This window comes from Ostrinia nubilalis, chromosome 14 (genome assembly GCF_963855985.1).
Source record: "Ostrinia nubilalis chromosome 14, ilOstNubi1.1, whole genome shotgun sequence".
NCBI lineage: Eukaryota > Metazoa > Arthropoda > Insecta > Lepidoptera > Crambidae > Ostrinia > Ostrinia nubilalis.
Window position 1 is genome coordinate 895,937 of NC_087101.1, and position 13,467 is coordinate 909,403.

Consider the following 13,467-nt stretch of genomic DNA (forward strand, 5'->3'; position numbering starts at 1 on the left):
GGTGAGATTGTGTAGGTAATGTAGCTAAATATTAATAAAAGTGTTTTTGCAGAATATTGGTGTTTGAGTTGATTTACATCAGAAGTGGTACGGAGCCGTGCCAAAATGCCACGCCATCGCAAGAAAAGTAAAAGGAAATCTCGAAGAGACACGTCATCTTCCGACTCCAGCACATCGATCTCATCGGTGGATTCCGCAAGTAAAAACTATGACACGGATAAAAGTCATAAACGGCATAAAAAGCATAAAAGACGTCGCAGAGGATCGCCAACCGTAAGTCAAAGTGCATTATTATCATCAGTAATTCCGGAATTCGATCCATTAGTTGATAATATTGATATGTGGATAAATGTAGTTGAAGCAAACGCCAGAGCATTTGGGTGGTCAGATAATATGATTCAGTACCAAGCTCTGCAAAAGCTGCGTAATACGGCTAAAACTTGGCTTGATTCGTTACAAAAAAAATGAGACCCAGTGGACGACATGGAGGTGGCGACAATGGCGTAATAAATTGTCGGATACATTCCAAATTAAACGTGATATGTTTACTTTGCTAAAACAGTTAGTAGATGCAAAACCGCTTCCTGATCAGTCCCTTTACGAGTTTTATTTTCAACAAAAGGCAAAGATTGATAGATTGCAATTAGAGTTTCGTGAGCAGGATATTATTTCGGTCATTGTAGGGTCAATCGGGGACCCTAATATTAGCACAGCTGCGCAGGCAGGTACTTTTCGATATTGTGATGAGTTAGCATCATTTTTACATGGCAAAGTTTATGTGCAACCTGAAAAAGACAAGACTCAATTTCAAAAACCGAGCATGTCTAATAAACAAAGCACTCGTTCGCTACCTAATGAGACCTTAAGTTCAGATCGAAAGTTTAGTGGCAATAATAAAAGTGACTCTTTTATGAATAATCCCACGACTTCACAACGCGATATAAATATAACATGCTATCGTTGTGGGGAGGTAGGGCATAAAAAAACCACCTGTAAGTTGAACAGTAACGTACAATGCACTTTTTGTAATAAATTAGGGCATGTAGAAACAATTTGTCGTTTAAAAACAAAGCCTAAATTGGAGACTAAACTTGAAGTAAAGATGATCGCTGAGTCAGAGACTAAGCAGAAATTTTTCAAAGATATTATGTTGAATGATTACAAAAGTAACGCGTTTTTCGACATGGGAAGTGATTGCTCACTCATCACAGATAAATTAGTGAAACAATATGATTTGAAACCATTTTCTTTGAATGCGCCTATCAGTTTAGTAGGTTTTACATGTGAGTCGAACGTGACTGTTTCTAAAGCTGTAGCCGTTACCTTGAAGGTCGACACTGTTGAATTAATTGTCACCCTTTATATTATCGACAAATTAGCGGGCTGTGACATACTCATAGGGCGGAACTTTACTGAGGACAGAAGTATTATGTACATACGTGTGGGTGATTCTTTAACTTTTCAACCAGTAGAATGCCTAAAAGTTTTAAATGTTAACGTTTTAAAATTTAACGACCATTCGAAAGAACATGCATCAGTGTTGAATAAAACTTTTGCCAAATACCCTCAATGTATTTCTCATGATTTATCAACATTAGGAAAAACTGACTGTGTTGAGTTAAACCTTGAACTCACGTCTAATAAGCCAGTCTTTCAAAGACCTTACAGAATGTCTGAATCTGAGCGCTCAGTTATGAGGAACATCACGGATGACTTACTAAAAAATGGTATCATTCAAAACAGTAATTCTGCTTATGCTAGCCCTGCACTCCTTGTAGATAAAGCATCAGGTGATAAAAGATTATGCGTAGATTATAGGCAGCTAAACAAAATTACTGTTAAGGAAAAATACCCCATGCCATTGATTGAGGATCTCATTGACCGGTTACGAGGGTGTAAATATTTTACATCCCTCGATTTAAAAAGCGGATATCACCAAATTGCTGTAAATCCTGAAACAATACCTAAAACAGCCTTTATTACGCCCGATGGTCATTTTGAGTATATTAGAATGCCCTTCGGGCTGAGCAATGGACCTTCAGTCTTTCAAAGACTAATGGATACAGTGTTAGGAAATATGCGTTTTGGGAGGGTTATATGTTATATGGACGACTTGCTAATAGCCACTGAAACATTTGAACAAAATGTAGCTTGTTTAGAGACTGTTCTAGATATATTCCAAAAAAATGGTCTGACCATCAACTTGGAAAAATGTTCGTTCTTCCAAAAGGAAGTAACATTTTTGGGGTACGACATTTCAGATGAAGGTGTTCGCCCAAGTTCACGTAAATTGAAAGCTATTAAAGATTATCCTACCCCCAAAACAATTCACCAACTTAGACAATTTCTGGGACTCATTAATTATTTCAGAAAATTCATAAAAAACTGTGCTGTAATGTGCAAGCCCTTAACTAATTTGTTAAAGAAGAATGTAACCTGGCAATGGGGTCCTCAACAAACACAGGCAGTAGAAGATCTTAAAAAGGCCTTAATTGATGATGCCGTTTTAAATATTTTTGACCCTAATTTACCTATCACTCTCTATACAGACGCTAGTCGCGATGGAATAGGATGTATTTTAGTCCAAACCACTTCCAACGGGGAAAAACCTATTTACTTTTATAGCCGTCAAACTACTAATGAAGAAAAGAACTATCATTCTTTTGAATTAGAGCTTTTAGCGATTGTAGTGGGATTACAGAAATTCAGACATTATTTACTAGGAAATCAATTTAGAATTGTAACCGATTGCAATGCTGTTCGTCATACTTTAAACAAAAAAGAAATCATACCTCGGATTAGCAGGTGGGTCTTACAAACTCAGGAATTTACATTTGAGATAGTTCATAGGGCTGGTACACAAATGAAACATGTGGACGCCTTGAGTCGGAACCCCGTACAAACTGAGCACTCCTTGTCAGTTCTGTCTATTACAGAAAGTGATTGGCTCTTATCAGTCCAGTTACAGGATCCTAACATTTGCTGTATTCGAGATATACTATTATCAGGCGAGGCCGAGTCTAATAAAAAAATATTCAATGAGTATGATTTATTAGGCAATAAGGTTTATCGTAGGACTCAATACGGAAGACGTTGGGTTGTACCTAAACAGTGTATATGGCATGTCATAAGAGCCAATCATGATGACATTGGGCATTTTGCAGTTGATAAGACTGTTGAGAGAATCAAAGCACAGTACTGGTTTCCTCGACTCAAGAAAATTGTTACAAAGTACATTAAAAACTGTTTAAACTGTATTTACTACAAGGCTATAAGTGGAAAAAAACAGGGACTGTTACATCCAATTCCAAAATATGCTAGACCTTTCCACACTTTACACCTTGACCATTTAGGCCCTTTTGTTAAAACAACACAAAATAATGCTTATCTTTTGGTAATAGTAGATTCTTTTACTAAATTTGTGTTTATTGTCGCTGTCAAAAATACCAAAAGCAAAATAGTTATCAACGAATTAAATAAGATTTTCAAAATATTCGGGAACCCTAAAAGACTGATTTGTGATGCCGGAAGCGCTTTTACATCAAAATTATTTACTGGTTATTGTAATGATCATAATATTCGACGTCATATTATTGCCACAGCCGTACCACGTTCGAACGGTCAAGTCGAACGATATAATCGAACCATTTTAGATGCGTTACGGAGTCTTAGCGCAGATGCAAATAACAATAAATGGGATCAACATGTAACCCAAATACAACAAGGTATAAACAGTACAATAAACAAAAGTACTGCAGCAGTACCTAGTGAAGTATTTTTTGGATACAGAATTCGGATGATGAATGATAGAATTGCTGATGAGGATAATACAGAAAAATCGGTTGACGTGACAGCCTTGCGTGACAAAGTAGATCAAAACATTAAAAGAGCTGCTCAAGCACAAAAAGCAGCTTTCGACTCTAAAAGGAAATTGGCTACTAATTATAATATTGGAGACTTGGTTGTGATTAAAATACCAAGTCACTCAAATGACGGTCACAGCACAAAGTTAATGCCATTGTTTAAAGGACCTTTCCAAATAACAGAAGTCCTAGGGCATGACCGTTATAAAGTATCCGATATGAGAGGAGCGGAGCGGAGTACAAAACGTTATGATGGCGTAACCTGCGCAGAGAATATGAAGTTTTGGATACGCATTTCGGATGAGGGCGAGGAGGAAGTTGCACCGGATGTTGTCCAGTAATCAGGTACTCATTGAAACACATGTAAGTTAAACATTTATTATTTATCTTTATTAGAGACGTTAGCTTGTATAAAGTAAATAATTCATTTCGAGTTATGTGGGCCTAATGTGTCAGCTTCAACGAAAAGTTCTTAGAGTTTTTGCACCAATTGATGGGAATCCCTAGTGAAAGCTGTCGTTGGTTATATAATGGTGATACAAAACTATGTTGATGACTATGCTTAAACAGTATCAAATAGTTCAAGCCATTATACCTACAAATACTAAGAACTTTTGTGTTGCTGTGATATTTGTTGGTCTCTATTTTCTTATTAATATGTCTTTACACTTATGAGCTTGCAAGTGTGTTGTCTTCAAACGGGAATCCAAAGTGAAAGCCGTTTTTAAGATGTAATGGTGATACAAGACTAAGTGACAGTTAAAGTCATTTAGTTCAAACTATTATTAAAACATGAATCTTGCAGGCGCATAAGGATAAAGTGATATTCTGAACTATCTTAAATATAAAAATAACATTATTATTTGTTTACAGCTTCCACATTAGACCAATACGATGTCCGAGGACGACCACGTATGCAGGACGGCCGGATGTTGTCGCCACAGTCGTTTCCGCCCGGAAGTACAATTTGCCGCCGCTAGAGGGCGACACCGAGACGTCATTCGAACAACGAGCGGCCACTCGATCATTCCTTGTCGAAGCGTCGAGCTAGTAACACTCACCTTGTCTTGCTGAAAGCTATTATTATTTTTAAGAAAACAAAGTACAATTATTATTTTTATAAGTGATTTTTATTTTAAATTGGTAATATTGTAAAAGAGTAAAGTATCATTTCAATTATTAATAAATATGATTTCACTATAGAAAATTGAGCTATAATAATTATTACGATGGTGAGATTGTGTAGGTAATGTAGCTAAATATTAATAAAAGTGTTTTTGCAGAATATTGGTGTTTGAGTTGATTTACATCACTAATTTTGTTTTTTAGCTTTCTGTATTCTCTGTTAAAAATAAAAAATACACGTGAAAGAATTATTTCGATACGTCAATTATTTTCCAAGATATTGAATTTTAAAAGTGCGGGCGGCGGCCGGCCCGCCATTTTATGCGCGTGACGTCATATTACAGTGACTGGCTCATATTTGTATGGGTGGAATCTTGCAAGCTGAATAAACACCCACTTCCAGGCAACCGATTAAGCTGAAATTTCGCAAACACATGTGATTTGGATGATCATGCAATATTATGATGACATGGAGCTGATCTGATGATGGAGCTGGAAGGTGGCCATAGGAACTCTATAATAAAACGACTTAAATCCATCGAGTTAGGGCTCGTTCGTTTTGTATTGATGAGTACTTTAATTCTATATAGTAATCAGGGTCTAATGATGGAGCTGGAAGGTAATTCGCAATAAAACGACACAATCGCATTAAGTTTGGGTTTGGTTCAATTTTAATTTCTGTGATGGGTCTGGGTGTTAATATGTATAATAAGTTTGTATTTACAAAAAAATGTATTTAAGTATGTTTATATCCGTTTTCTAGTGAGCCGACACTGTGAATGTACGTCACGCGGGGTCACGTGACCGTCGGCGGGACTCAATATTTAAGCGAACTTTGAATGCCTATAAAATCATAACTACTGGGTATTTTTGAATGAAATAAAAACTAATGTATTTTTAAATGTAAAAGCCTAACTGTAACATAGGTTTCAAGTGATTTTGCATACCTAGTAACATTCTCAATTAAGTTATATCTTATCTCGTTACACTTCTTTTGGTGGGTAGAAAACTAGAATATTTAAGTAACATATTATTTTGAAATTTGAATTAATCTTTGACGAAAATCGAGCGCATACGCACTGACCATGAACGTTAGAAGTCCAAACTGAATTAATTGAGAAGAAAGTGTTGCTAGCACAAAATATTGTGTACCATTCAGGCGCTGGTTGTAAACTTTAATTACTCAATTATTATTTATATCTTAAACGTGTGTTTTTTTAATTATAGTAGCTTAGTGTGTGACTGCAGCTTTTTCTATAGATTTTCAGCCACAGGACGTACACTGCTGAACATAGGCCTCCCCCAATGATTTCAACATCGCCCGGTTGGTAGAGCGGCCAGAATCCACCGCCTTCCTGTGTCGCTACCTTTATGTGGTCGGTCCACCGTGTGGGTTTTCCGCAAGTTTCGAAGAAAACAATTAAGTGTCTTTAACATGGAACTTGCTTTAGAGTTAACAGTCATTCTAGTCGTTTCTAATTAGCATGTGGTAGGTATAGGCTCTTTAGCTAACAAGCCGGAATACCTACTTACTTATGTATATGTCTTTCACATAGCTTTCTAGATGGAATCAGACATTTATGCTTTTATTGTTGTTGTTGTTTCCACAGGATTCGGTGATTATTGCACTTTGTATGTTCTTGTTTCGTAATTTGATTAATGATTTTGATAAAACTGTAGAAACTGATTGAAATATGAATTGCCAATTCACAAAAAAGTTTATAAAAGTTTAACTGGTATATCTAAGTTTATCTCAGAGAACTTTCTCTGATTTTACATTAAAAATTGCTAACATTTTAATATTCTAAATTATCATTAATAGTTGCTAAAACGAAAACTTGTTAAAGAGAAATTTGTTTTTAGACTATGTCCTGTTCTATTGCATATTTTGCATTGCTACTTTATTAAACATGGAATTCAAAGAGAAAGGAAGAATGTGGGTATTGGCACATTGGTTACATTAATTTATAGCTAAATGCATAGTTTTGTTGCACATTTATACTCTAAGGCTGGGTTGCACCATCTTACTTTAACATTGACAAACGTCAAAATTCTATCAATCTCCATACAAAAATACCGGCTATCGTTAAAGTTACGGTCAAAGTTAGGTGGTGCAACTCAGCCTAAGAGACAGGACTAATCGTAATCTTAGCTGATGTAAAATGTATTGTTGTGCAGTTTTAGAAGGACCGCCTTAACAAAAGGTACTTCAGGAAGTGCGACGCCGCGCCGATTATCAGTAAGTCTCAAATAATAATACATTTTCTTATGTCCTTATTTTTCTAGTATCTCAGCAGTTTAAGGCTTAAAATATGAGCAAATCTGTGTTTAGGGGCAAACAGGTGAAATGCGAAAGCCCTGCGCGAGGGCGTTCACCGCATACCAGCCGCGGGACGAGGCTCGTGCCCTGGGCGGAGCAAATATGGGAAGTGTTGTGTTTTACTTTGGAAATAACTTTAACAGCAGATTTTCTTGTTTTGTTTTAAAAAAGTAACAAAGCGCCAGACACATACCAATAGTATTGAAGAGGCTCTAGCTGAATAATATCCTCAAGACTTTAATTAACATTTCAGCAGACTTAAGCAAAGTTTGTACTATGAGAGCCGGAGATATTCCTTTATTTGTAAATAAGTCTAGTACTTGCTACTAGGTCCTACCTATGTTATATTATAAAAAAATCATCTATACTAATTTAAAATATCTGTTCATGCACACAAATGTTTGTGTATTGTGCGGATGGAGATCAAATTCGCGACCTCTGGCTCCTGTCGATCTTTGTACAATGGATATTAAAAAAAGGCAACTCTTCTCTAATATCTTACGTAGATATTCTAAGTACGAAAGAGAATTTCATCTCATCATTAAACTCATCGAACTCGTGAATATTAAGCAAGCTAACTGCGGGTCTCCGTTGATGTTTCTCATGATTAAATTAGAATGACACAACCCGTCCCAATAATTACTTGGCTTCCTTTCCCAGGCTCCTGCACCTAGTACTACATCTCCTTGGGCTATCATTATAGACTGCGGGTAGACAGTAATGCTGGTGCTTGCAAAAAAAGCAGGCGCAACCGCATCCGAGCTGCAGCCCATCATTACCGGAGTAAGAAATGCACTACTTTTCATTATAATTAGTAAAGTTGGACCCAGTCACAGTCAAGATCTTTGACAAGAATAATTGTGCATTTAAAAATTCTTCGCAAATACGAATTCCCAATCCCATAAACGTTTTGCAAATATTTTTGAGTAGTTTTCGCAAAGACAGTGCAACAAAAGAAGATCAAATAAAAAAACTGGTCCGAATAAAAAAATAAAAAAGAACATCGCTGCATTAAAAAAAAACAAATTATGCACCTTGGCAAACACTTTAAAAAATATTATTAAAAAGAACATCCCTGTATCAGCAGATTTAAAAAAAGAACGATTAGTACTGAGTAAAATTTTGAATATAGAATTGTCTGTGGCACCTACCTGTCAGTTCATCAGTTCTTTTGAAGTTGCCGTCGATGTTGATGATAAAACGATTCACTTGTAAAATCGTCACAAATTGTTATTTCTGCTTTAAAATCTTTAGTTTTAGTGAAAAAATCGTGACGAGTGTGTTAAATTCTATTATCAATAGATAATTCCGTAAACTTTATAGTGATGTTGGACTACGCCTATGAGTAACGTGTGGAAGGCATCATGGCGCTATTGGTGATTGAACTGGTGAGTCCTCCTTGCTAATTATTTTATCGAATCCTGGCTAAGGCGGATCACATGAAGATCACTTTATCAGATTTTATATGTTTTAGCATCTTTCCTCGCGGTTTCATATTTTATGCTCTTTGTAAACATAAAAATCTTAGTTTTTCATAAAATAAGTAGGTATGTACCTACTGTACGTATAATGTGTACTTGGGATTATGAAACTGTTTTACAGATTTAGGAAACATTTTATTGGTTTGTGTACCTACCAGCGTTGCCAGACGTCCCGATTTTGGCGGGACGTCCCGATTTTAAAATAAAATTTATATGTCCCGCGCGGGACAGGCTCGGTCCCGCTTTTCGGAGAGAGACATTCACTTCACCAGACTATTGTTTGAAACGCCATATTATTCTAAAGAATTTTTTTTTTATTTCGATTTTGGTTTATTTTTTCTTTTTTTATTCTAAAGACGAATTTAACGATAGAGTAAATCTGATTTAAAATATTATTTTTTTGTTAAAATACATTTTCTATGGCTACTTTTGCTATCTATTGTCACGTAAACGTAATCCCATCAAAAACAATACTTGTCAAAAAAACCAAGTCTCTCAACTCAGTTGTTCTACGGTAAAAAGTTGTGAGATCCATGTAATACCAAGTCCAGGCCAGGAAATCTTTAACGTTTTACATAAATTATTGACTTGGCCATCGCACTAAATAATTTAATTTACACGTGTTTTCATGCGATGACCAAGTCAATATATTTATGTAAAACGTTAAAGATTTCCTGGCCTGGACTTGGTAGGTATTACATGGATCTCACAACTTTTTACCGTAGAACAACTGAGTTGAGAGACTTGGTTTTTTTGACAAGTATTGTTTTTGATGGGATCTCATTTCTTTTTGTATTTTGTAGACAGCAGTTATGTATCTAGAAAACTGGACCGAAATTGAAAAATTTTGCTCGACTTGGCGATTGCACTACCGTGCCCCCAAATATTTTAGTTTTTCCTTGATTCATACACCAAACACTACTTATATTCCAAATTTGAAGCTTCTAGGTCTGCTAGAAGTGCCTTAGAATTTTGATGATCGGTGAGTCAGTCAGTCAGTCAGTCAGTGAGTGACAAAATTAAGTAACTTTGACCCGTTATAATTCTTAAACTACTGGTTCAAATTGAATGAAATTTTAAATATACCGTGTCTTTACAATGCCTGCATAGCTAATGAAAATTCAGCCTTCTAGTTTTATCCACAACGAAGTTACAGGCGGTCGAAAATGGCCTGAATTGCTTCGAGAAAAGGATGGTACGGCCGTGCTGCTTTTTTGCTCGACTTGGTGGGGGCACTGCCGTGCCCCCAGATTTTAAGTCAAATAAAAAGATAAATATTTGAAAACCTTTGATTGTATACGTTTTTTTATTACTATGTCCCGCTTTTGACGGAAGAATCCCGCTATTTTCACTCAAAAAGTACCAAAGTCCCGACTTGGCGAAAAAAAAAACTGGCAACACTGGTACCTACCCTAAATTTAATCAGTGTTTCATGAAGAACGAGATCAATATTTTATTCATTACTTGAGGCCACCCGCGACTTCGTACGCGTGGATCCCGTTTTACCCCCTTCATCTATCTTACGCGGTTTAGATTTTTTCATACAAATGTTTTTTCCTGCTAACTCCCGTTCCTGTGGGAATTTTGCAATATCCTGTAGTAACTAAGCTTTAAGTTTACTAAGGTACCTGCATGTCTAATTTCAAGCGTCTAACTTAAGCGGTTTAGATTTTTCATACAAAAGGATTTTCCCGCTAATTTCCGTTCCCGTGGGAATTCCTAAGTATACTATAACCTGCCCAGGAGTATGAAGAATAATTGTACAAAGTTTCGTTAAAATCCGTCGAGCAGTTTTTGTTTCTATAAGGAACATACAGACAGACAGACAGACAAAAATTTTACTGATTGCATTTTTGGCATCAGTATCGATCACTAATCACCCCCTGATAGTTATTTTGAAAATATATTTCATGTACAGAATTGACGTCTCTACAGATTTAGTATAAGTATAGATTTTGTGATTCCTACCCTCCCTAGGCATTTCCTCTAAGTTCTAGATCGGAATATTGATGATTAAAGAATAATAATCCGCTCACTCCATAATTTATTAGCCTAGCCCTGGACACGTACGTAATAACCACATACCCCATCAAACTGGTTGCAGCCATCTCTCTCCCGCCACGCCCATTCCCTGAGAAAAACCTAATGACATATTACTTATTTCTGTCTCCCTCGCTCACCAGGTTTAATCGACTAATGCGTTTGATGGGTGGTCGATAATTTTCTATAAAGAGCAAGGTATGCTAAGTCGGGATATGGGGTTTTTTACGCCTTCGTTTTTGCATTTTCTTCAGGTGATATTAAGCTTAATGGGTTTCGCAACTAAGTACATATTTAATGTGTTAAGTACTTTAGTGGTTTTGATGTCAAATTCAATAATATATAGCTTATGTATGACCTCAGATCATAGTGATCTGAGTGTATGACTGAAAGGCTTTCTTTTGCAAAGGCAAAATACCTTTTCGGTCATCACAGTGTAATGGATTTACTTAGAACTCCTCCTTTATTCGTCTGATTATTCGTTGCCTCTTCCAAACTATGATGGGAACTGGGATTAATCAACCTTCTGTGGTCGAGTTTGGTTGGCGTACAAAATGGCTATACAGGAGCTGCAGTGATGGGAACAAGAGGTGGGATTAGTCCCGTACAGAATAGTTACGATTACGACTTACCAAGTGGTAAGTCGTAATCGTTTCGGTAAGCACCGAAATTACTTTTCCAACTCCCATGCTGAAGCTCTCTTCTCTTCCCATCGAGCAATACGTTGGTTACAAGAAACACCATTCACCATTTCAAATAGTTAATGTAATTTATTCATAACTTTGTGTCCCCCAGACATAATTAAGTCGTGCGCCTCTTACCGTAAATAATAGAGGCGTAATAAGAAAGTATTCTACAATAAATACCCACATTATTCTGTTTACAGTTAACTGTTACAAACCACATTTCTGCTTGTTCATTTGTCAAAACTAATAATTTATTTTGCTTGGAGTTTTGCGTCGTTGATGGCGCAGATAAAACTCCAATTAGATCGAAAGAATGATTAATGTTAGAATGATGATCGAAATTACAGATCAATAGAAGCTAAACGAAACGAGAAATAAAGGCATATCTGTCTGTCAATCATTTCTTTAGTCTATAATTTAACGGGTTTTTGTATGCCATTGAAACAATCACTGTATTATTTTATTGTCTTCAAAACTTGATTGTAATCACTTTCTAAATGGAATTGACAAGGAATAATGGGAATGTAATTTGATAATCTAATAGATTTCCTATTCCAATATAGGGACAGGTTTTAAATGTTCTATTGTACCTAGTTAGACGTTATAGCTTTATGTCATATAGCTTGCCCACGGCTTCACCCGCGTGAAATTTTGTTTGTCACCGATCGTCGTAAATTATAGCCTGTTATTCTGGGTTATAAACAATAATACTGTAAAGTTTCATCAAAATCCGTTCAGTAGTTTCTGCGTGAAAGAGTAACAAACATCTAGACATCCAAACTTTTGCATTTATATTATTAGTAGGAAGTAGGATAACTGTCCGGGCGAGTGCCCCGCCACCGAAATGACGGTATCCAGCGATATTAACTCATTGTACTGTTAGCCTATTAACAGTCAATTACAGACCTTCTCATTCATCCTTTTTTATACACCCGAAACAATACTTACCTAAGTGTGCCTAAGTCAGTATAGAATATAGCATTGCGTTGCCCTAATTTAATTTGAATTCGCGCGTGCTTTAAGTTCAGTCCGGGCGAGTGCCCCAAGCGAATGGCCACCAATGACGTGTGTCCAGTATTATCTCGTCACACCGATAGCCTATTAGCCCGGCATAATTGCTGATGGCGATAAAGCCATTGTGGACTGCGGCGAAAGTGAACGGGCATCTTGTTGAGAATGAACTGCCGGTTTGGAGATTTTTGTCATAATTCTAGCTTAATTGGAATTTCAACAACTAATTTTTAATAACACTATGTATGGTCCCTGGATGCGGGCAGCGCAGGACCGCTCGTTATGCAAGTCCTTGGGGGAGGCCTCTGTCCAACAGTGGACGTCATTTGGCTGAACTGGAACGAATGGTCTCTGAACTGTGTTCCAAAACTGTTACGCGGTCTCAATAACCTTATTTGTATTTAATTAGCATATATACTTGTGAGGTACATAGTTCTCTTTAGGCATCTCACCAGTAGGCACAGATGAGATTTTAAATAGACAGGTAAATTTTTAGTTTATTTTAATAGGAAACCCTCGATAGTCTGACTTAGACATAATATAGGATTTTTTATAAATCTCTATGTTAAACTACTTATGATGTTATGTAGCTATTATTTCTCTAGTTGTGTTCGTTGTAGTTACTGTGTAGGTACTGTGGTTGTACTGACCTACTAGTTTTTTCTTTACTTACGGAAAGTTCAAAAACTTGACCGAATATTGTTAGTTCCGAGAAGTTGACTGACAAAGGGAAATGCCAAAGAAATTCAATTTATCTGAAATCAGTAGCGTGCCATTACGGTCCCAATTTCTAGATTTCTCTGAAAATCACCATCTCTTCGTTTTGGGGTATCTAATATTATAAATAACGTGCATTGTGTCGGTGCGTTCACCTTTGGCTTCTAGAGTTGGCTTAACATGGGCTGAAGAAGGAGCGTGAGCGTTTTATTCAAAAAACGTCA

The 13,467-nt window shown here is 36.5% G+C and overlaps 1 long non-coding RNA gene across 2 annotated transcripts; it reads left to right on the forward strand.

Moving 5' to 3' along the window:
- Positions 1-3,303: 3,303 nt before the first annotated feature.
- Positions 3,304-5,148, forward strand: LOC135077794 (uncharacterized). Of its 2 annotated transcripts, none has more exons than XR_010258506.1 (2): positions 3,304-4,226; positions 4,737-5,148. It is a non-coding gene; the product is annotated as an uncharacterized LOC135077794 (long non-coding RNA). The 2 variants fall into 2 exon arrangements; XR_010258505.1 differs by having other exon boundaries at positions 3,304-4,208.
- Positions 5,149-13,467: the final 8,319 nt, after the last annotated feature.